The sequence below is a fragment of the Pteropus alecto genome, unplaced genomic scaffold (genome assembly GCF_000325575.1).
Source record: "Pteropus alecto unplaced genomic scaffold, ASM32557v1 scaffold311, whole genome shotgun sequence".
NCBI classification, from domain to species: domain Eukaryota; kingdom Metazoa; phylum Chordata; class Mammalia; order Chiroptera; family Pteropodidae; genus Pteropus; species Pteropus alecto.
The window spans coordinates 3,744,713-3,767,923 of NW_006431916.1; positions in this window are offsets into that span (position 1 = coordinate 3,744,713).

Genomic DNA, 23,211 nt, shown 5'->3' on the forward strand with positions numbered 1-23,211 from the left:
CAAAATTGGGTAAAGTGTAGAGTGACTCAGGTGTTTTAGATTGCATGGCCAGGGAATGCTTTTCTGAAGAAGTGACATTTACATTGAGATCTGAAAACAATAAGAAACCAGATGGGTGCACATAGAGATAAAGAGTATTCTAGGCTGTTAGTCTGAGAAGCATTAGATGAAAACGAGTTTGCTAGGTTTGAAAAACTAACTAACTAACTAACTAACTAACTAACTAACTAACTAACTAACTAACTAACTAACTAACAAACATAGCTAGAAAGGAGACAGGGAGAGAGATCTAAAATAGGTCTGAGAGATAGGCAGGGGCAGGTTGAAGAAGAGAATTGCAACCAGGACAAGAAGTTGGATTCTAAGACATTAAAATGTTTAAACTTAGATAAATCATGTGACTAAAAACAAAGCCGTGCTCCCGAGCAAATGAGGATAGGAAGTAGAATGAGTCTCTCCAATTCCCATCCCTACCAAAAAATATTCCCTGCCCACATTAAGCTATTTGCTGCACATAGGCGAGGTGTTTGCGATTCTGAATAAGCCATGTTCAGGGCTTCAATTTTTATAATTTACTTATACTTTTCCTAGCCTAGACTCCAAGGAGACTAGCCTAGACTCCAAGGAGAGGGAAGGGGAGAAGTCACCATCAGTCTACCACTGAACTGATGGTGATGTGCTGAGGTCAGGCTCTGAGTGGGATGGGAACTTGCCATCTCAGCCCCATGAAAAGTAGAAATGGAGACACCTGTTTGCAGATAGAATGAGTTCTTTCATCACAGTTACTGCCCCATGGTTTCCAATCTTCATGAATAATGAATTAAAGAAAATTGGCTTGGGGTGGCTCCATAGTGTAGTCGTTAGCATTTCTGCTTTGCAGAATGTCCTGGGTTTGCACCCCAGGTGGAGCCATGGCCCATACCCTGGGTGCACCTGGCCCTGAGTACACAACACAAGCGTGTGGGAGGAGACACCCCGCCTTCAGAGATCCAGTTCTTCAGGGGAAATGGCAATATCCACGGGTCGGAGGTGGAAGTAGGGGATGGAAAAAGAGGGGAGGAGGGAGAAAATTGGCTTAAAACTGCAGCATTTAAAAAAAAAAAAAAGTCCTTCGTGGAATGATTTTCCAGCTATAAGGAGTAAAAAGCACTGGATTGTATTTCTGATCAGGGGTAGGTGCAGTCTCCCGGAGACCATATTCGTTCTGTTTATTAAAACTCCACTTTGGATAAATAAACACCTCTGGACAAACATAAACACAGCACCTCTTCCCCAGAGTCACAATTTCCAACTCTGCGTCATCCCTTCTATTATCAGTGTACATATATAATTTTTATGGAGTTATAATCCATTGATGCTTGCTTCCTAATGTTCTGATTTTTGCTTAACATTGTTTCTCATACATTTTTCCATGAGGCAGCACAGTCTAAATATTTACCATTTGACAGAACTACTCAGTGATACAGTATAAGAATAGCTCAGACTTACATAGTAATTACTATATGTCACACGCTGTTCTAAGCACTTTACCTATTTTTACTCCTTTAATGTTTCCTCACTACCACCCTCTGAGGTGGGTACCATCTGTCTTTGTCTTCAAAAGAAAGCAGAGCCTGAAGCAAAGGGTTTCACGCACTACTTTATTTAGGAGACAATCCTTAGGAAGCAGGGGTGAGGGAAAAGTGAAATGAGACAAGGAAGGGGGAAGAGTCAATTTGAAGGTGTATTATCAAACTGGTTACCACCAAGTGTGATGGATTGCTCCATCTAACAAGACTGTCCTCCCATGAGACCATCCTGAAAATTCCTGCATAGACTGCATCTTATACAGGAGAGAAAGGAAAAGAATTGTTTATTCGCCAGTTACCATCTTCTCCATGAGACTTTTATCCACCCACCACCACCCCAACAGACAGAGAGACAGATAGAAGCACACACGCGAGCGTGCACACACACACACACACACACACTCATAAGCCATACCTCAGTATCAACAGGGAAGCCTCAGGGTAGATGACAAGAGGCATAGGTACTCTGCAGCTTGCCTGCACAAAGTCTCAAAGTCAGTCAGAGCTCCCGTAAACATGGCCTGGCAGCAATGGCTGGAATATACAAAAGGTTCTATTATTGCACTGGTTTTACAAATAGAGCACAAAGAGATTAAGTATCTGCCCTAAAACACTCGGGTAGTAACTGGTGGGACCACAATTTGAACCCAAAAAGCCAGACTATTAACAATGGTGCTAAACTAGCTCTTCGATCTGGGGAGACCTCAGTTCTTTTCAGCTTTTCCCTGAAATGCTTCAGAGCACAACTGAAAGATTATTCGACAGGAATCTTAGATTCTCACCCTGACTCAGAACCTTGAGAAATCGTTTTTCTATGGGACTCAATTTGCTCATCTGTTTTTGAAAGAGCTCAGACTGACTACATGACCTTGCGGTCTCAAATTCTGAATAACACTATTCTAAAAATCTTTGAGCAAATAATACTCTTTTTTAAACTTATAAATCTTTAGACTACCGATCACAGGGTAGGACAATTTGATAACTTGTAGTTTAAATTAGCGGATTGCCTTTGAAAATAATTGTACCAATTTAAAGTGTTTACTAGATCTGCAATGTTTGAGTATGTATCTTTCCCTGCCTGATCATCATTGGAGTAACATAAAATTATATTTAAAATATTTAATTTTTGATGACTTGGTAGATGTGAAATGTTGTCGCAAAATTATTATTATTATTATTTTAATTTCTTTAGTGACTAAATAAACCAAACATCTCTCCAAGTGTTTATATGAGATTTCTTCTTGTGTTAGTTTATTTTTAGCAAGTTATTTCTCCTTTCTAGGGGATCAACTTTATCATCTCTAAAATGAAAGAGTAGACTGAGATCTCTAAAGCTGTTTTGAGGGTTAAGTGAGGTAATTTTGAGGTAGTGCCAACTGAAGTACTACCTCAATTTTCTAAATAAATATTTCCATGAGTCTAGAAGCCAGCAAGTATGTCCCTTGTCCAAAGACTAAAAATGTCTTGATCAACCATATTATCTTCTTTCTGAATGGTTCATATTGTCGTCCTTCTTAAAAGAAGGAGAGGTGAACTTAAGTGACCTGCTTGTTTTTTTCTTCCAAATAGTTAGTAACATTATCTCAAGATAAGAAACACATACCAAAGGCCTCTCCCCCAAAGTAGTGGTTTTCTTGGTTATTTCAATTAGCTAAGACTTCTAGTTTTGCTCTAAGGCTAATCCTTCAGAAACATTTGACACATTTGTTCTGAAGTAGTGGTGACCAACTTACTCTAAATTTCAGTCTTTTAGACACTGAGATTTAAATGGTCAAAGCAATTAAATCATCATAGTCATTCTTTGGAGATTTAAAAGAAATAGGACAGCACTCTCAGACACTAGGTGGAGGAGTTAGGGGCCTGGGGAATGGGAATCTGGAGGCAGATAACCATGTTTCCATCTTGGGACTGTTAACCAAAGAGGTTCAGGCTATAATAAAGAACAAAAAGCATTTATTTGAGTAAAAAGAGTTGCAACCAGGAGACAGATTCAGGTAGCAACCCAAACTGTGCTCAGGAGAGAACAAAGAAAGGCAGGGCTTATAAAGGCAAAAACCACAAAATGTAACTCTTTCATGCAAATGAAGGATTGCTGACTAGGTTAACAGGGATTGGTTAATTCCAATATACAAACAAAGGGGGAGAAACCATAAGGAGAAGGTAGTCTGTATCTGTCTTTGCAGCAATTGTTCCAGGATGGTTATGGCTCAGCCTTGAGCTGAGTTTAGTAACAGATTTAGCAATTTACAGCAGCTCTGAGAACTAAGGCATAAGATATGCATAAGCTCCACTTACTTGACAGACTCCTCTCTTTTAAGTGACCCTCATAGCAATGCTTATTCCATTTTATTTTCTCCATTATTGGGACAATTTAAAACAGCAGGGGCTGATCCTTGAGGAGCTCCAGTGTTTTTTTTCTAAACCTCTTTCTCCATTCCATAGTGCCTTTCCTCTTCACTTTTACTTTCCTGTGAAAATCTGTCTTCAGAATTGGACTAGAAGGCAGGAGAGAATGGTTCAAGCCCATTTCTACCATCTTACATCCCTGTGGATTTTAGTAAGTCCCTTCTATTCATTGAGTCTCTTTCTCTGTTCCCACGATTACAGTCTCTTTTATTAATTATTCACAGTCTCCTCTAATTAGTACACAAAGTTCTTGAGTAGGAGTGATGCCTTGTTTATCTATGTGTCCCCCACATAGGCCCACTGTGGAATTTGTCATAGAAAGGTGCTATCTTCTCATTAGTATACTGGATTTTTATGACTCTGTCTTTGACCATGAGGGTAATCACTACCATACTACCTTTCTAAGGTTGCCCAGGTACAGTAGTTACCTAGAGCTTCTCTAACAAATTACCACACTCTCTGTGGCTTAAAACAACAGAGATTTATTCTCTCATGGTTCTAAGGGCTCCAACATTCATCACGGTGTCCACAGAGCCGTGATCTCTGAAAGCTCTAGAAAAGGATCATTGCTTGCCTCTTCTTAGATCTCGATGGTTGCAGATAATCCTTGGTATTCCTTGGCAACCACATCACTTCAACCACTGCCTCCATTGTCACATGGTCTTCTTACCTATGTGTGTCTTTCTATGTCTCCAAATCTCTCTTATCCTTAAAAGAGATGCAGTCATTAGATTTAGGGCTCAACCTAATCCAGTATGGCCTCATCTTAACTCGATTAAATTTGTAGAGACCTTATTTCAAATTAAGGTCACATTCACAGGTTCCAAGCAGACATGAATTTGGGAAGACTACTACTCGACCCAGCATACCAGGACATTTCTATATTCTTACTCCTTCCCTCCCATAGCTTTAAACCTTGTCTCCCACCCTCATCATGAAAAATCCTTCCCCCAGAATGACCCCCCTCCCTCACTGGAGTCAAGATGATCATCTTCATGGTTCTGCTTGACAAGAGGCTCTCCCTCCTTCAATCCATGTTCCACAGGTGCTGCTGTCAGACTAATCTCATAAAAAAGACAGCTTGAGTATGTTCACTTCCCTACTCAAAATCTTTTTGATGTTCCCTGTTACCTATGACATAATGGCCATACTTCCTCAGAAAGACATTCACAGACTTTACCACTTGACACCAACTCACCTTTCAGTCCTACCCTCATGACTCTCCTCCGTGCACACCAGGGATGGATTGTCCCTTAGCTCGATCATCTGCCTTATTTCTCCTCCATCATCATGTCTCTCCCTAGCTGTTCTTTTTATCACAGCATGTACTGTTCTACCACTCTCGAAAAGTTTTCTATTTTAAAGTCTACCAAGATCCCCACCTCCATGCCCAGCCAGGAGAGCCACTCCTGCTCCAAACCCCCAGAATATTTTGTAGTTCACTTGACACTTTTCATCTTTATATTAATTGTGAGCATGCTATGTCTCTTTGGATAAAAACATGAGCTATTTAAAGCAGGGTCCCTTTCTCATTCCCCCAATTTCTGGTTCTTAGGAGAAGATGGATTGATACATTATGAATAGAGAAAGGAAGGAAGGAAAGAAGGAAGGAAGGAATCTAAAGTTATAATTTTCAGAAGATGCTTTAGGGGGTATGCAAATATTTTATATTTCATTAATAATTAAACTGATAAAAAATTAAAATGCCATCTTTACTCTTAATTTCTAATTTTCCCATTTATAAAAATTGCTCACTTCTTTGTACTAAGCAAATGCTATACATTTGAACTTACCAAATAAATGTCCATTAATAAAATGTGGTTCTATCTTACAAGTAGGTTCTGGGCAAGATTTTATTGCATTAAAAATGATGAAAGCCACTATAGTAATGAGGTCATGTATTGCCCTTAGCAGATGAGGTATTTGCATTTCCTCTTAGACTCTCTTAATTCAAGAAGCCATGATGTTTGAGATTTTTTATCCTATGTGTGAGGTTAAAGAGGAGAGATGCTGTAAGGCCAAGGAGCAGAGTAGAAAGGTAATGGATTTGGGAGGTCACAAAGACAGTGATAACTCTGCATTTATTAACTACATGACTTGGGGGAAATTACTTAACTTCTCAAAACCTCTTTCTTTCTTGTTAAAATAGAGATTAGCACTAACTCATAGGATTGTTGAGAAGCTTAAATAATATACTTAAAATGAATAACATATGATACACTTAATAAATGACATGTACCTCAATTACAAGGGTTAGTTCCGATGAGAGTTGTCATGGTTTTTTTGACTCTCCTGGTAAATTGCAACATTGATTCTAACAACAGTTGAGAGTTAGCTAATGAATTGCTCCGAGGGAGAGTTAGCTAATGAAAAGCCACAAAAGTGAATTATCTGCTAACTATATTCTTTTGCTGAGGCACAAAATTATTTTTATATAGATATCTAGTTTGCCAATTATTTTAAAAATCAATTGAGAGCTCTTTCTAAAGTCCTGGTGGTGACCAAGAAAATGCATTAAAGGAAAAGCATTGGATTTTACCCAAGAATCGAGAAAAACTCATTTGGAAATAAAATAAGTGCTTAAATACCTAATGTTTGGTATGGAGTAGATAAAATATTTTCTTGATTGTGGTCCCCCTCCTTGAAGATTTGGGTGAAAAAAGTTGAGCAATGACTCTGAAAAATAGGAAAAAAAACACTTCCTGAATTAATTTGGATCTTTGAAAGGAAACCAGTAACTGATATTTTTCTCTTACTAATTGGGTTTCAAATCATCTTTTTCTCCTTTCATGAAGCTGCCCTTCTTTATTCTTTTATGAGCATCGTTATGCATGTTTTTAAGAGCCAAGTTATATGAGGATACTCTGTGCTTTTCTTAAAGTGCTCCTCCTAGGTTTCACTCATTAATCCTGGAGGTTCTCACCCACACAGCCGGCAACATCCGCAGGCCTGTGGATGTAGTTTCACTTTCACGACCAGAATACTGGGGAAGAGAATTCAGGCCCTTGTAGGGCTTTTCAGGAAAGTTGCTGCATCTATCTTTCTAACAGTAATTATTGGAGCTCTTTCTCAGACCTAGAATCTTTTTATCTTCATTGCCTTAGACCTCAAAGAATTTCCCTACTGTCTCTCCTAAACGTTACCACCACTTCCCACTCTATTCCTTGGATGAGCCACCAGAGGTCTAATCTTAAAAATTTTACTATCAATCAGAGTAGGAAATAGATATTAGCTGACAGAAACTAAATGGGAAATATGGAAAGTTCCTAGCATCTTACAAAGTACATGGAGCCAGTGTCTAAAGCTATGGTTGAGTTTTCTAACCCTTTGCTTTTATTATTCCAGTAAAGCATGATTAAATTTCCACACAGAGAAATTCCCCTACCACACTTATACTCTCATGCACATTCACATTTGAAGAAACAATCAAGACAAACTGGATGTTCCTGACTCTTAAAACTTTTGTCTCTGAAAACTCCAGACAGAGCATATCTGAACTTTTCATAGCAATGGTTAACACAGTACATACTCAGTACTGTGGAGGTGACGAAACTAAAATAATTAGGGGACCAGATTACTTGGTGGAGGAACTTTATTCTGCTCATTTTTATACTCTGATCTCTTATCATCCTGCAACACCCACCATCAAGTTTGATTTTCAATCAACCTGGTCTCTTTCTGATGGTTCTTAAGCTGCCTAGCTTGGTGTCTCTGAGAGGTTTGTTTTTTTTCCTCCAAACTTCAAACTGCCACAGGGTACTCAAAACCACAGGCCGAACATGCATATCTTCCCGGTTCGTAATTCCACTCAAAAGATATGGAATTTTAAGTCTTATCTTTATATTAAAATGAACATATGAATATTGTGAACAGACAGTACTTACATTAGGTTGAACCATATGAAATTGCCAATATTCAACCACTTTTGTCCTATAAAAATGGCAATTCCTATACTTTAATCTAGTACATTTAAAGGTAACAGAAACGTTTTTCTTTGGGCTTCATCTCCAGGCCCAGGAATAAAATTTCTCTTTCCATTGACATTAGGGATATTTCATACATTTGAAAAGCAGCACTTTACATAGTCTAATTTATTCAATACCATTTGGGAATATTTAGTCATATTGGGAATTAATTGGCTATAATTCAGAAATTGCTATCTTTCCAACTAATTAGCCCTGGATTCTGAGAGCAAAGGTAAAAGTGATAGACTTCACTTTTTAAAGTCTCTCAAAAGCATCAACTCCTTCAGAGCCTTTCAGTTCCTGACACCACATATAAAATCCCCCCTTTTCTCTTTCATAGATCTTGATTATATAGATCTATTCAGTGTCTCCGATTGTTTTTCAGTTGTGCAGAGCCTAAGAATTGATCAAACATACACAAATCCATATCATTCCCTATGTGTCTCCAGGTGGATCTCTCTCTGCTTTCTCCTGTGGGTGAGGCAAATATAGTATTTTCTAAAAGAACTGAAGGGAGAAGCTGTGCTCATGAAAACAAAATGTCTTCATTAAAAGTTGATGGGGACAGACTGGACGAAATCTATACAACTCTTTATAATATTTAAAACATTAAATTCTTCTTCATTCACATTTGCATTAAAGTTTCATTCATGTAATCAGAAATCTGTTACTCCTCTTGCTCATCCCCCCTCTCTCTCTCTTGCTCCTTCTCTTTCTGCATGTGTAAAATGTAGGCATTTAACTGGATGAACAAACCCTTCTAGGTCTGGCACGCTAAGATTTCAGAACTTAAGAGTATTCATGCATGTTAATAAAGTTAACAACAAGATAAAAATGTATAAACACATCTGTTGGGCTCACCAACAACAGGAGACATCAGCTGTTGTCTTGTGTAGCAGAACCAACATATTTTTTACATATTCCACTGCATATTTACTTTATGTGTCTAGGTTTCAATCTGTTTCACAAAGCTTATTAATCCATGATATCCAATAAATGTAAAAGCAAGGAAAGTATTTAAAATGCTAATAAGAAGAGGCACATGATAATTATGTAAACAAGGTAGGGTATATTTGAAAATTTTTAAGTGGCATGATTCACTAGACTGCAGGAAAATGTCTAAAGACAAAGAGCTATTCATGAAGCAGGTGCAGGGATCTATCTATACCTTTGTAATCAGCAATAATCTTTAAGAGCAAAAGAAAAGTGACTGATGAACCAGAGCACCATTTAAATGTCAACAGCAATGTGTTCATTCAGAATCGAGAAGACCGAGAGTTTGTTAAAGAATTTAAAGGTGAAGTTTGGTAATCTTACTAATGAAACCTGTCACAAGCTAGGAATAATTTGTGAGTTTAAGGATCTCATTGAAAAAGGAGTGAGTGTACATGCGGGAACTAAATTACTAAAGGATTTCACATAATATTTAGAGGAATTATCAAGGTAGAAGGTGATCTGACTCAACAGATTTCCAGCATATGAAATAATCTGCTTATTTCTGGAAAAGATGTTAGAGGCAAGGCGTATCTGTAAGGAGAAGAAATTAATACTTGGTTTAAAGCTTCGAAGGTCACATCCACAGTTCTATGTGGTGGAAATGAGGATGCAGACGATGAGATTAAACCCTTCTGTACCTGTTAAGGTAAGGCTCTAATTGTCATTGACTTACGACAGTGAAGGTATATTTCTCATTCAGGTAAGAATTTTTACATGAATTCCTATGATGCTTATGGGGTGACATTTCATGTGCAGGAAGTCAAGAACTCTATCTCATGGCTCATCTCTTCTTCAGATCCTAGGAGCCTCTCTATGCACCTAACAAATAGAGAAAGGACACACCAACCTCTTAACCATACCACCTAGAAGGGACACATATCATTCCTCAGACTTTTTGTTGGCAAGAACTAGCAGGAGCAGGAATTATAATCTCAGGCTGGGAATAACTTTCTAGCAACAAACCTCCACCATGAAGGAGTCTTTGGAGATCAGCTATCCAGCTCTGCTGCATCTTCTGACTCCAACTGTGAACAAAAGGATTTACAACTAATTTTTCAGAACCCATATAGGAAAATAGAAAAATAGGGAAACTTCTGTACTAAATACCCAAAAAATAGGAGATATGACTCACAGTATTGAGTGCCTACAAAATGAAAGGATAAAAGTAATTTTTAAAGGAACAAACTGCAATTTAAAGAAAAGAGAAATATTCCATTTGAGATTGTAAATGTGTTAAAGTCAAGCTTGGGTAATGGTGTGTGTGTGTGTGTGTGTGTGTGTGTGTGTGTGTGTGTGTGTGTGTGTGTGTGTTTGACCAATATATCTTCCTTTGAGAAACTACCCCACCCTCATTCTGTAATTATCTTACTCAAAGTTTGCAGGTACAGGAGGTGGGGAAAGAACTGACCAGAGTCACCTCCCTACCTCAGGGTTGCATATGACTTAGTCCTGTCCTGGCCAGTCAAACAGTTTCATTCCCCTGGCCACATCTATGCAACCTAACCAGGCTTTCTATCAGCTTATGGTGACCTTTCTCCTGAGGCTTTTTCTCTGGGGCCATAATCTCTGAAACGCTTGTAAGGCTGGAGCTGTTGATAACCATTTTACTACAATATAAAGATAACCAGAGAGCTGATAACATCATTTGAATGTCTGGACAACCACAACTGAAATCCACTACTTAAACTTTCTAATTATATGAGCTAATAAAGTTATCCACTTACATTTATTTTTTTCTTTGCTTAATTTGATTTGAGTTATTTCTGACAATAAAACCTTCAAAACTAAAAGGGCCCTAATGACAACACTTGATTTGGATTTTTCCTATCTTTTCTTCATGTTACTGTTCTGTTCTTAAACCTTTAACAGGCTCAGCATCGCATTTAAACTCTCAGTACCCCAAATTAAACTCTTCTGTTTCACTTTAGAATCTTCCACAAAAAGGGTTCACCTTCTTAATCCAAGAAAATAAACCTTAGAATGCCCAAGCACTTATTTCTTATCTTGACATCTGGTTTTATTCCATTTCTGTCTTAACCTGTCTCATGCTCTACAATTTCACATGTTAGCATAGTTCCATGGAAAATATTACCACTTTGAGTGTAGGGACCGGGTCTTATAGACAATGGTAATCAATGTTACCATCCACACTCCTAGTTCTTGCAACAGTCCAATTCTTAACATGGTATAGAACCCATAAAATGCTCAGCAAATACTTGTTGAATTATATTTCCACAGTGATGTTTCTTTGGGAATAAGACTTTTAATTTTAAACTGTGTACAATTTTTTTTCTTTCTGAGAGGGGAAAAACTAAGTAGACAATTTGGGGAGGAATGTATAGCTTGAAAAGGTGCTAAATTGTCCAAAGCCTTCTTGGAGGCCAACATATGGTTCACGGGTTTTGTTTGTTTGTTTGTTTGTTTGTTTGTTTGAATTTCATTTTCAACACAGTTACAGCTCAGGCAGCAATTCAGAGAGGGGTTCCCAGTAAGTAATCTAAGTGGTAGTCTCTTTTAAATGTGAAAAAAGAAATCAAGTTCTTCACAGATCAACTATCCTAAAACCGATCTGTGAAATACCTATTCTTCATTATTTCTGGGGCACCATGGTGTATAGTGTTTGCTGAATGAGTGAATGATATCCTCCTTCCCCTGGATTCCTTACTCCAACACCAGGCCTCATTAATTCTTGAGAAATATTAGGAAAATGTAAAATTAAAGTCTAACATTTCCTCATATCTTTTAAGTATTATTATAGTTTTTATCCACATTCCATCTTTGCATCCACCTTCTATAAAAGCTTTGTAGCTAAGAGGGAAGAATGATATCTATTTTCAGAGGAGGAAACTGAGACTCAGAGAAGCCAGGGTTCTTAAAGGTCATACAGTTGGCAAACAACAGAGCCAAGGTGTCCGGCCTCCTAATACAGCTGTGTCACTTCCCACCCAGCACTCTAACCCCTATATTGTCACAGGCTCTGGGAGGCAACCAGGAAGGCAGCCCGGGGTCGTGTTCAAGACCACAGACTTGAACTGAAGTAGATGTAAGTGAAAGTCCAGGTGTGCTGCTTACTATCATGTGACCTTGGACAAATTATATGATCAATTCAAACCTCAGTTTCCTACTCTGAAAATGGGGAAAATCCTACAACCTCCTAAGGAGATTATGAGAATTGAATGACATAGTGTCTGAAACTTGGTAAGTGCTCAGAAAATACTAGCTATTAAGGACAAAGCTAGCCAGGTGCAGAGAACACTTAGCATAGGTCTGTAAATCAGACTGCAACCCCCATTTGGATTAAGTACACTAGTTATCTTGTCTATTTAATGCACTGTGAAGGACCGCCACTGTGGTAAATGCTTCCCCCTTGGAGAACATCTAGAAGAGATGGCGGGAAGTCAGCCCCAGCTCTATCGGTTTATCACTGAAATATTATGCCTGGATAAATATGCAAGAGAGTCCACCTGAGTAAACTCAGACTAGGGGTGTCTTAAGGAGAGTAATGGCAAGATTAGAATCTCTGAGCAGAGGGGCTGAAATTCTGCTTATCCTGTGCCATCTAAGATTTCCTATTTCGAAAGCACTGTTGCACTCTCCCCACATGACAGCGCTTTCTCCTTAATGATCAGCCACACCTGCAGCTTTTCCCACCTCACTTTGTGGTGTGGTCAAGCTCTGGGAGGAACAGATGCCTGTTGACATACCCCGCCGCCCCTCTCGCCCCCTCTAACCAACCAAACGAAGCCAGACCCATCTGGAAGCGACTTTTGATTTTTCATACTATAAATTCCAGTCCCAAGTGAGTAAGGCTTCTTCTTTCCTACCTGCCTTGGACCTGCCTTAGGTATCTTTCTGAGGCTCTGTCTCTGCCATGGTGATTTTCTCTGAGGAAATCCATTCTTTTTAGAGAAAACTCTGCTTTCTATCCAAAAGAATGTGACCTTATCCTGAGGCTAGAGTGAAACACAATGAACCAAACCTCCTTACAACAGATTAATACCCACTCTCAAAGGGGAAATTTTATTTAACAAGGACCATTAGATAGTTACCATTGATCTTCACCAGGATGCTTCATGTCTGTCTCTCTACATGCCTGCCCTTCTGAAATACACACAGACACCCTCCTAGACACACACCTACCCAAGTGATATTCATGTGCTGTGGAGGGTTGAACTCTGCCCTCTAAAATGTGAGCCAATAGTTCACGAATCTATGGTTTGACTATCCTACAGCATTATTGTTGAGATTAGCATTAAAATGAGACAGTATACAATAAATCTAAAGTATTATGTAAATCTGAAGTAATATTATGATTATAAGACTTAATATATTTTCTATATCTGCCCACCCTTGGAAATAATAAAAGAACATTACCACAAAACAAATATTCAGCTCTCCACTGAGGAAGTTGAACTTTGGTGCCCTCTAAGTATCCCACACATCTTTGGACATCACTCCTTGGTGATGTCCATTTATTTAATACCTCCGCTCAACAACCTCATTTCTCCCTAGTCTCCCTTTTACTAATATCTTTGATAGATTTAATTAAAGTAATGCACTTTTTGGATATATAAAACTGGACACTTGATGATATCACTTCCTGGTTTAGGTTCTCAGTTTCCCTTTTATAAATTGTAGAAAGTAGGAGGGGTAGAATGGTAAGGAAAAGTACAATTTGCTTCTATTCAATTTGCAGTGGTATGAAGCTGAATAAAGACTTGGAAACAAGCATCATCTGATTCCTATAATTATCTTAATGTTACATTAGCCTCAAAGCCTGGCGCATTGTTTTGAGTGCCATAAAACTATTAGGCTGGTTAGTTCAGTAGTAGAAAATGTGAATTCCTGTGTAGGCAAAAGGATGAATAAATTTAATTCAGAGATGGAGGAGGCTGGTAGTGGAGTAAGTCATGGACTGTGTCTATTTAATATAGTGACTTGCTAAACCAACAGCTATTCCTTGAAACAAGGGAAGGGCTTAGGACATGGCAACAAGATGGCTGAAAGGAATGGTAATAAACGGAATATACAAAGCATACAACTGTGAAATAATAGGAGTCCTGGGTGAATTTCACTTTCTTATGAACCTGAGGCTCCTATCTATCTTTTCTCTCTGCATACCATTCCCTTGACCATAGCAATTTAATTATAGTACGAAAACCAAGAAATGCCCTTGACTGAGTTGTAAAAGCAATGAAGTTTTAATTTTATGATATATAAATCTCTGAGCATTTCATCTGGGGCATCGATACCTATATGTTTATTGAAAGTTAGGGTCTAATAAATCTCTTCCACTTATCAAGGAATGACATGACTTTTCCAAAGGTAGTTAAACTGAAACAATAAAGATAAAGCACATTCTCCTTTCTCAGGGATGGCAAAACTAATTTTTGAAGAGTCAACAGTGTCCAGTGTCTGAAAAAATATGGCACTGACTTGTGCATTAAGGTTTGCTGTGTGACTTTGGAGGAGTCTCTTGATCTCTCTGTTTCATCTGCAGATGTTTTAGTGTGTTTGGAATGAGTAATTGAACAAGCATTGAGTAATCACTGGCTAAATAAAAGAGGTTTTGATGAATGCTTTACATTTCCAGCCCAACTGAACCACTTAATGTTTCTATATACATCACACATTTTCCTGACTCTGCACTTTGGCTTATACCATTTCTTCCACTAGGAATTCACCCTCCTGTTTCCCTTGTTCTAATTTTACTCATTCTCCAAGGACAAGGTCAACTGTCTTTTGTTTTCAGCTCTTCCTGATTTCTTTACCTGGGAGTACTGTTTCTTCCTTCGTATCTTCAAAGACAGCTCTTGTTCTTTACCTCTCTTACAAATTTGTAGATCCTTCACATTTTATGTATTTATTTAAGTAGATGACTTATGCCATTCCTTTTGAGGGCAGGGACTGTGCATGATTTATCTCAGAACTTGGCATGTGATAAGCACTTAAAAATGTTTATTAGGTAAATTGTGTAATGGCTAGTTTTATGTGTCAACTTGGACAGGCTATATAGTACACAGTTATTTAATCAAACACTAATCTAAAATACTCTCTGAGAAAGTATTTTGTACATGTTAATAGCTAAAATCGGTTGACTTTAAGAAAAGATTGCCCTCAATAATGTGGATGGGCCTTATCTATCACCTGAAAGTTCTTAAGAACAAAAACAAAGTTTTCAAGAGGAAATTCTGCTTCAAGATTGCAGCATCAACTTCTACTTGAGTTTCTAGCATGCCAGCCTGCCCTATAGATTTTGGACTTGCCTGCTCTACAGATTTTGAGCTTGTCAGTCCTCACAATTGCATAAGCCAATTCCTTGAGATAACTCTCTGTATATATGTATATGCTATTGGTTCTGTTTCTCTTGAGAACCCTGACTGATACAGATGGAGAGGTTAATTTTAGCACAATATATTCAGTTTATCATTTAAATTGAGTGACTTGCTTGAACTATAAGCTCCAAGAGGACATGAATTTTGGCTTTGTTCACTGCAGTATTCCCAGTGCCTAGAACAGTGCCTGACATTTGCTAGAAGTTTGACAAATATTTGTTGAATGAAGAAAAAAAAAAAAAACTTTAGGGATAACACCACATATGGCTATTTGGTAGATTTAAATTTACCCTCACATACTTTGGATCTTGTGCTGACATGTATGACAGAAAAAATCCCAATCATGGCATCTGTGTGTTCTCATAGGCAAATCATTTCTATTTTCTGCACTTCATCTTGGTCATCTGTATTATTAATATTTTGATCTGGTAGAACTCTAAAATCCCTCCTACACTTCTTTGATATCTATGATTTTTACGTATGGCTCTAATAGTCTTAATCTTGCATCTATTTTTGTCATCATACACACTTGACTATTATTTATTGCATGATGATTATAATTACTTTTATTACTAATCATGTTATCATCAGTTACTACCTGAGATTTATAAAGTTGCTCTTTTACAAAGTACTTAAAAAACTTTAACCTAGATTTCTAGCTTCAGACTTTTTCCATAACATGGTTGTAAAGAAATAAAAAGATACCTTAAGGCTTTTTGCCAAAACCACTATTCCTTGTCCTCAAGCACTTTATAAGCTGACTATCAAGGCCCATATATACATTCGTCCTGCACCTGAGCTTCAGAACACCAAACCTTTGCTTTTAATTTTAGGGCCAGGAAATTATTTTATAACTGTTTTGCAGCCTCTTATAAATACTTCCTGGAGTACCTTCTTTGAGTTGCCTTTGTTTCCTCCCATTCTGTGGGAAGAAGGTTTTCTAGAGTCTTAACATACCTGCTGAGACCCGGCTGGGCCCTAAAAACCCAGAGGTCGTATACCCACACCCCAGTGCTAAGCTACTGAGTGAATTTCAGCAGCAGGCTTTGCTTCATCCCCCACCAGCAGAGCATAAGAGGCTATTTAGCCAAGATGTGCTGAGGGGCGGGCGGTCTTCATAAATTTACAGATTCTCCTCTCTTAATTTCAGGCTAATTCTTTTAGAGCTGAGATCCTAAAAAATAATTCTTAGAATGTCCCACTATGGAATATCATCTGGTACAAGGATAGACTGAGGGGAAATAAACAAATAAACAAAATGTGTTAAGAAATTGTACAGAGCATAAGATTCCTTTATTTGTCTTTTTATATCATTCACAGCCTCAGAATGTCACACCTGGGTGACACCTCATTCAATTCATTTACACTTGAGGAAAACGAGTTTCAGAGAAGAGGAGAGGACTATTCTCTAATCATGGAAGTAACTAATGGTGAAAGCTGGATTAGAATCTATCTCCTAACTCCCAGCCCACTGTTTTTATCTAAATTTATTTATTTATAATATATATCTACATACCCCATGTCCATGTCTCCCCCAAAACAAAATTCTGAGGCAAGTCACAATAAAATGCGCATGTTTATATTCCTAAGGTAGTTTAAATAAACATGAATCATTAGAAACTAAGTAGAGTAAGGACGCTGTGGGTTTTCTTTTTTCTCCTCTCTTCTATATTTCTTTCCTTTGTTTCTTTTTTCTTCTGTTTTCCCCCTTGAGTATGTAGAAACACTGGGGAATTTAAGGGATTTGAGGGGTTTTTTTTCCCCCCGACTTAGAAACTACTAACAGAGAAAGAATTAGAAGGCATGGCCCAGAAAGTATATTTATGGTTGTGTGTGATAATGTTGTCTGAGCTGAAGGAATGTCAGCATTTTCCTCAAATGCCTTCTCTCCAGGTTTTGCAACTTGGAATTTAAAATGAGCTTTGGACCACAGCTCAACACACCAGGTCTCAGATCAGGGAAACAACTCCTTCTATTCACATACTGCACTGGGCATAGTTTGCGGGGAGGGGGTGAGGATGGGGGAACAAGTTTTTCAAATAAACTTATTATAGTGCAGCATATAGAGAATCATTTTTTGACAAGCTTTAGAAAACAGACAGGCATTACTACCATTCCCTGGTCAATTTCATAGGCCTGCTCAGAGAGCCAGCTTCTATCATCACAAAATGAGTGTGTAAATAAATATATTAAAGACACCTTCCTTTTCTTTTTCCTGAGAGCTTCTCTGAATGAGAATTTGGTGTGGAATATGTGTGTAATGTCTGCAGCATGTGTCTATACCACAGTACTTCTTTGTCTGGGGTAGAATGAAATAGCCTGCTAGAATTGGACAATAGAAAAGCCAAAAAACCATGTAATATGTTTATATTTTAAGCCTAGAAAAAGAAAGACACAATCCCTGATGGTGGGACCTTATGTGGAAATGGATATAAAACACGTTGTATTCAGAGTGCAGACATAGTTTCGTTGTGAGGTGGATCGTTGTAGGAAACAAGCTTTTAGTTATTATGTTACTTAAGAAGAATCACAGAGTTGTAGTTTTCTCAGAGCTAAAAGGCATGTAAGGGGTCAGAATCTAAGCTCCTTGCCAACTCAGAAACCCCCTCTAGCATAATTCTGGCAGATGGATAACAGGGCTCCGAACACCTCTGGTGATGGGGAGTTTACTAATTCATAAGGCAGCATATTCTTTGCAGAGTGGCTTTTATTGTTAGAAAATGCTTCTGTATCCTGAGCTGAAGACTGTTTCTCTGCCACCCATCTCTCCTGGTTCCATCCTTTATAATCAGTGACCCACCTGCCCCCCGCCCCATGAAAAAATAAATTAATTAATTTCCCCTGTGACAGCCCTTTGTTTAATTATTCAAAGCAAAACAAACCAATATCTTCAGTCTTCACTGACAAGGTATTGCACTCCATCCTCGGCATGTGGCCCAGCATCCAAGGTACATACAAGGCATGATACGAATTGATGTAGAGGACCTAGAGTCTAGCCCTTTGGCAAGTTCAAAAGCAAGAAAGGGATGGAGCAATTTCAAGGGATTGATAAGGAGAGCCCACGGTTTCTCCAGAACAGTCAGTGAGGTTAAGGCATTTCTGTAGAAAGAGGATTTCTAGGGCAATTAATCAATTTGCTTTTTCTTGCTTGATGCGTAGAAGTCATGTAGATTAGGCTTGCCCAAAAGAAGGAGATTTGCAAATTTGGACTTAATTTTTTGTTGTTATTTTGTCATAAAGTTTACTGAGTAAATGACCTGAGCTCACATGTTAAGGTATGAAAGAAGAAGAACAAAAGGCTTTGTTTGCCTTGATGGAACTTGAATTGAGCTTTGAGATCAGATTGTGTATATGAAATGCTGGGTAAAGTATTAAGCTCTTTAAAATGTAAGGGATTGTTGGTGTTTTTCTGAATACTCAGTGGTTGCTAACAACAGTCAGTAAAGTTTGATGAAAAGAGCCTGTGTCATAAATCAAAAGATCAAGTTTGGGACCTGGCCAGCCACCTGGCCAGTCATTTACTCTCTTATTTATTGAGCATCTACTATGCTCCAGACCCAGTAGCAAATTAATTGTAGCAAACATTATTACTGCTAGTTTCCTAGATTTTAAGAGATGGTATTAATTTGTTTCTCCATCCATTCATTCATTCATTCAAGCATATTAATTAAGGTCATCCCCAGTGAGAGGCACTGGGGATACATCTGTGGTTAAGATAGGCACAGTCTCTGCACACATTAAGCACATGTGTTTGTTAAAGAAACAGACACGTTATCAGGCAGCTACCATGAAGTATGAGGAAGAGCAGTGAGAGTCCAAAGGCATCGAGAGCCAACATTACTTATATGTGGGTATGTGGAGTGGAGGAGGTTCATGAAAAGCCATTTGCCAGAAATTGCATTGAAATAGAGAGGAGAAGCTGGTGACCTCAGAAAAATTACCATCTCTCTGAGCTTCCGTTTCTTATCTGTAAAATGGGAATAACAACAATCCAGACTAACCTGCTTTGCTAGGAGGTTGTGATGATCAGATAAACAACAGATTTTTATGGTAGGTCCTTTGTTGAACCCTAAAGTGCTCTATGATTGTAATGAATGACAAATTGTTGGTAATTGTTATCAGATATTATTATTGAGAATCTTAGAGTCTATTTTTTTTCTTCCTACTTGTATAGATTTGGCTCTCATGAGAATAGCAGGAATAGAGAATGAAATGACAGATTTGGGTGGAGAGATTTATACTGGTACAGTTTCTTCACAGCTAGACCACTGAGACCCTCAGGACGGGGGACAGTGTGGAAAAAGGCCCTTTAACCATGTGAATGCCAGAGTGGGGGGCTTCACTTGGAGTTTACCAAGAGGGTTATAGCCACTGTCCTGGAAATCTCATTAATATTTCAATGGCCTAACCTCACCAGAAGTAAAATTGCTCAACTGGCCCCAAACGGGGCTGTGTGCGCCTGCGTGCCTTTGCGAGATATCAAGGAGATTCTGCTCTAGTCCTGATTATCCACCTATTGGCAGGAAAAAGCAGTAGCCAAGTAATTCCAAATGTCAGCGATTACTGGTTTATTGAGATTTAACTTTCAAGTACAACAAGTGCATTTTGCAAAAGGCTACTCTCCTCTTTTGATTTTATTATGATTCCGGTTAAGTTTCGTGGCATTTTTTCATGCCCCCTCTGGTGGTCTAGAAACACCAATATTTACTAAATTTGAAGTTAGTATGAAAAATAGGAACAATCTCTACTATTTCGGCATGTTTCCTTTCCCTTTCTGTGTCTTGGTTCTCCTATCTGCAAAATGAAGGTGGAGGATGAAATTTATCCCCCACGTTCCTTCTACTGTCAACATTCCACATGTCTATGATGTTTGCCTCTCTTTTTTCTTGCCTACATTTTCAAATAGGAAGCTCTGGCCATTTCCATTTGTTAGACTTTTATTGAAAATCTAACTGCCCAAGAAGGCCAAGTCTTGTAGCCTGGGCTGCTATTTAAATCTCTGTCAGACCAGAGAATCTTTGTTTAAAATTACATTTTGTTAATCCATCATGTGGATGTGGAGCTTGCTATTTTTAATACATACTCTGCACAGCCCAGTTATTCATGGCTGAGAGTTTGCCACAGAACTTTAGAGCTGTATTTAAAAACAAACAGCTTTAGACAAGCCAGAAGAAGGCTTCCTTCACAAGCTAATAGAATTTCGGAGTGGGAAAGTAAAAGGGCAGTTATATCTCTAAGTAGGATAGCAGTTTGAAAGGCAGAAAGTTTCTTTGGTCTGTTTGATGCTGCAGGAGCAAGCAATGGAACGACCTACATTAATGCTTATTTAGATGGTAGACCCTCTTGACCTTTCTTGAGCCTTTTGTCAAAACTCTAGAAATGTGCACTTTTATTCAAGACTGAGGCACTCTTTAACATCTTCTAATAATTATTCTCTCTCTTTCTCTTCACTTTCTATTACCTCCTTCTCTTCAGCCATATAGCATGCGTAGTACACACACACACACACACACACACACACACACACACACGGAAATAGAAGCACTTAATTGAACTCAAGCAGAAATACCTACATTTATAACAATTCATAAGTGATTGTTAGGAAACCATAGATAGCTTACATTAAGATATTTAAGTGTAGCAAACATTATTACTGCTAGTTTCCTAGACTTTAAGAGATGGTATTAATTTGTTTCTCATCCATCCATTCATTCATTCATTCATTCGCTCAAGCATATTAATTAAGGTCATAAGATGGGCCGGGAACTGTATTAAATCGAGTGTTTACAAAGGTCAAGAGACAGCACTCATAGTCTAAGGACCCAGAGGCTAAAATTCTCCTAACCAACTCAAGAAATTATGATTCCTGATCCTCTTTCCTTATTTTACTAACTCAACAAGGAATATTTATACTATATTATCAGAGTTCTATAAGAGCCTATAAAAGGGTATCTAGTTTACTATTCAGTTCATTCTTTAAATATACAGGCTTATTGAAGGTCAATGATTCATAGAATTCTGATCTGGCTGATGGAGAGTAGGAGAGACTATGAAGAAGAAGAGAGATCATTGATTTACTCATTCAAAACATTCAAGACCCAGGGCTAAGACACAATCAGAATAATTCTTGCTAATTATCTGTTTTCTTTCTGTGAATATAGGTATCGCCAAAAAAAGTAGAAACAGGGAGGAGCATGCCTCATTCATGCTTTTTTGGAAATTAACAAAGAAAAAGTGTCTTGACTATTGAATTATTTCAAACTGTATCATGTAGGTTGGAGGTTGTTCCTTGCATGGGTTAACTAGGATCTTCTGATTCATGGAATGACTGCGCTTCAGCCAGCTGTTTCACAGATGCTTACCATTGATCATGAGAGAAGCATTCACAGATGGGAGAGGATCACTTTGTGTTGGAGTTCTAATCACTTGCATAGCTTATACCACTGCCCAGGTAATGTTAATACCCTCTCAGACGAGAAGTCAGGGCAGCATAGCAAACCTGCAGAAGCCAGAAGATTAAAGTAGCTACCTCATCAGTCCACCAGCATTTATCTGGGCATGTATTCTTTCTTTTTAATAGAGTAAGAAGGTTTGTTTCAAAAGAAACTGAAAGCAAAATAAATTAACTGGTTATGCCAAAATTTTTCACTCATTATTTGATTCAACAAACATTGAGGACCCTTATGTAGAGCTAAATGCTGTGGGAAAAAGTTTATAAAAACAACAGTAGCAGCTAACATTTAATTAAGTACTTATTGTGTCAGGCATTGCATTAAGCGCTTAACCCATTTTATCTCATGTAACCCTTAAAAAGACCTATGAGATAGAAATTATTATCATTTCCATTTTATAGGGGAAGGCATGGACTACTGTTAGTATTCTTGGCCATGAGAACCTAGGTGAGAAAATGAAAAGGTCTTGCCTAAATCAGGGACTGTAGGATGGAGAACAGATGGATTTGGAGAATTACCTCTGTTTCTAAGAATCAACAAGCCTCCTAAGCGTTTGAGTCGAAAACTTCACAAATACTGAAAACACCTCTGAGGTCCTATTCTGGCTAAAGCATCAGTCTCCAACATTTTTGGCACTGAGGACTGCTGCTCCTATGAGAATCTAATGCCTGATAATCTGAGATGGAGCTGAGGCAGTGATGCTAGCGCTGGGGAGCAGCTGCAAATACAGATGAAGTTTCTTGTCGCTGGCTGGCAGCTCATCTTCTGCTGTGCCTCTGGTTCGTAACAGGCCACTAACTGGTACTGGTTGGTGGCCTGGGGGGTTGGGGAGCTCTGGTCTAAAGGACCATGACTTAGGTGGAAGATGCCTTGTCAAATAAATATAACTAACCTGTCGGAACCATGTCCTTTGGTTTCTCACTGTCCACCCAGATTCTGGCACTCTGCCTGGCAAATAGTGGGTGCTCAAAAATTGTGTTTGTTTAGGGAGTGAATTTTCACCTCTTCATCGGAACCTAGGGCAAGTCATTCTGTTACCCCTTTCTCACAACCACACCTACACTTTAGTTTCTCTAGCTTTGTGTTGGAACAGGCTGAATCTTATTGACTCATTGCATGTTAAGTTGAATGAGCTGTTATCCAGGAAAATTAATTACCTAGTGCAAAGGTAGGGATATTTAGTAGCTAATTCTCATTATGTGTCTACATGGGGGCAGTGTGGGCACTTTTTTTTTTTTTTTGGATACGCTTAATCCTATCATGTTTGGCAATCTATGCAGAATAGGGCAGAAGACTGGTTTCATAATCCTTAAGGCAGGTTCCTTCACCATCTAAAAGCATTGGGGTTCTTGAGATGAAAACGCTCCCAAACAGATGTCCTCGTCCAGGACACCGCCCTTAAAATTGGAGGAAGACTCCCCTCTCCTTGAATGCGCTTGGCAAGCCCTGCTCGCCTCCCCCCTCCCGCCCCCCACCTCGCCAAGGGGGT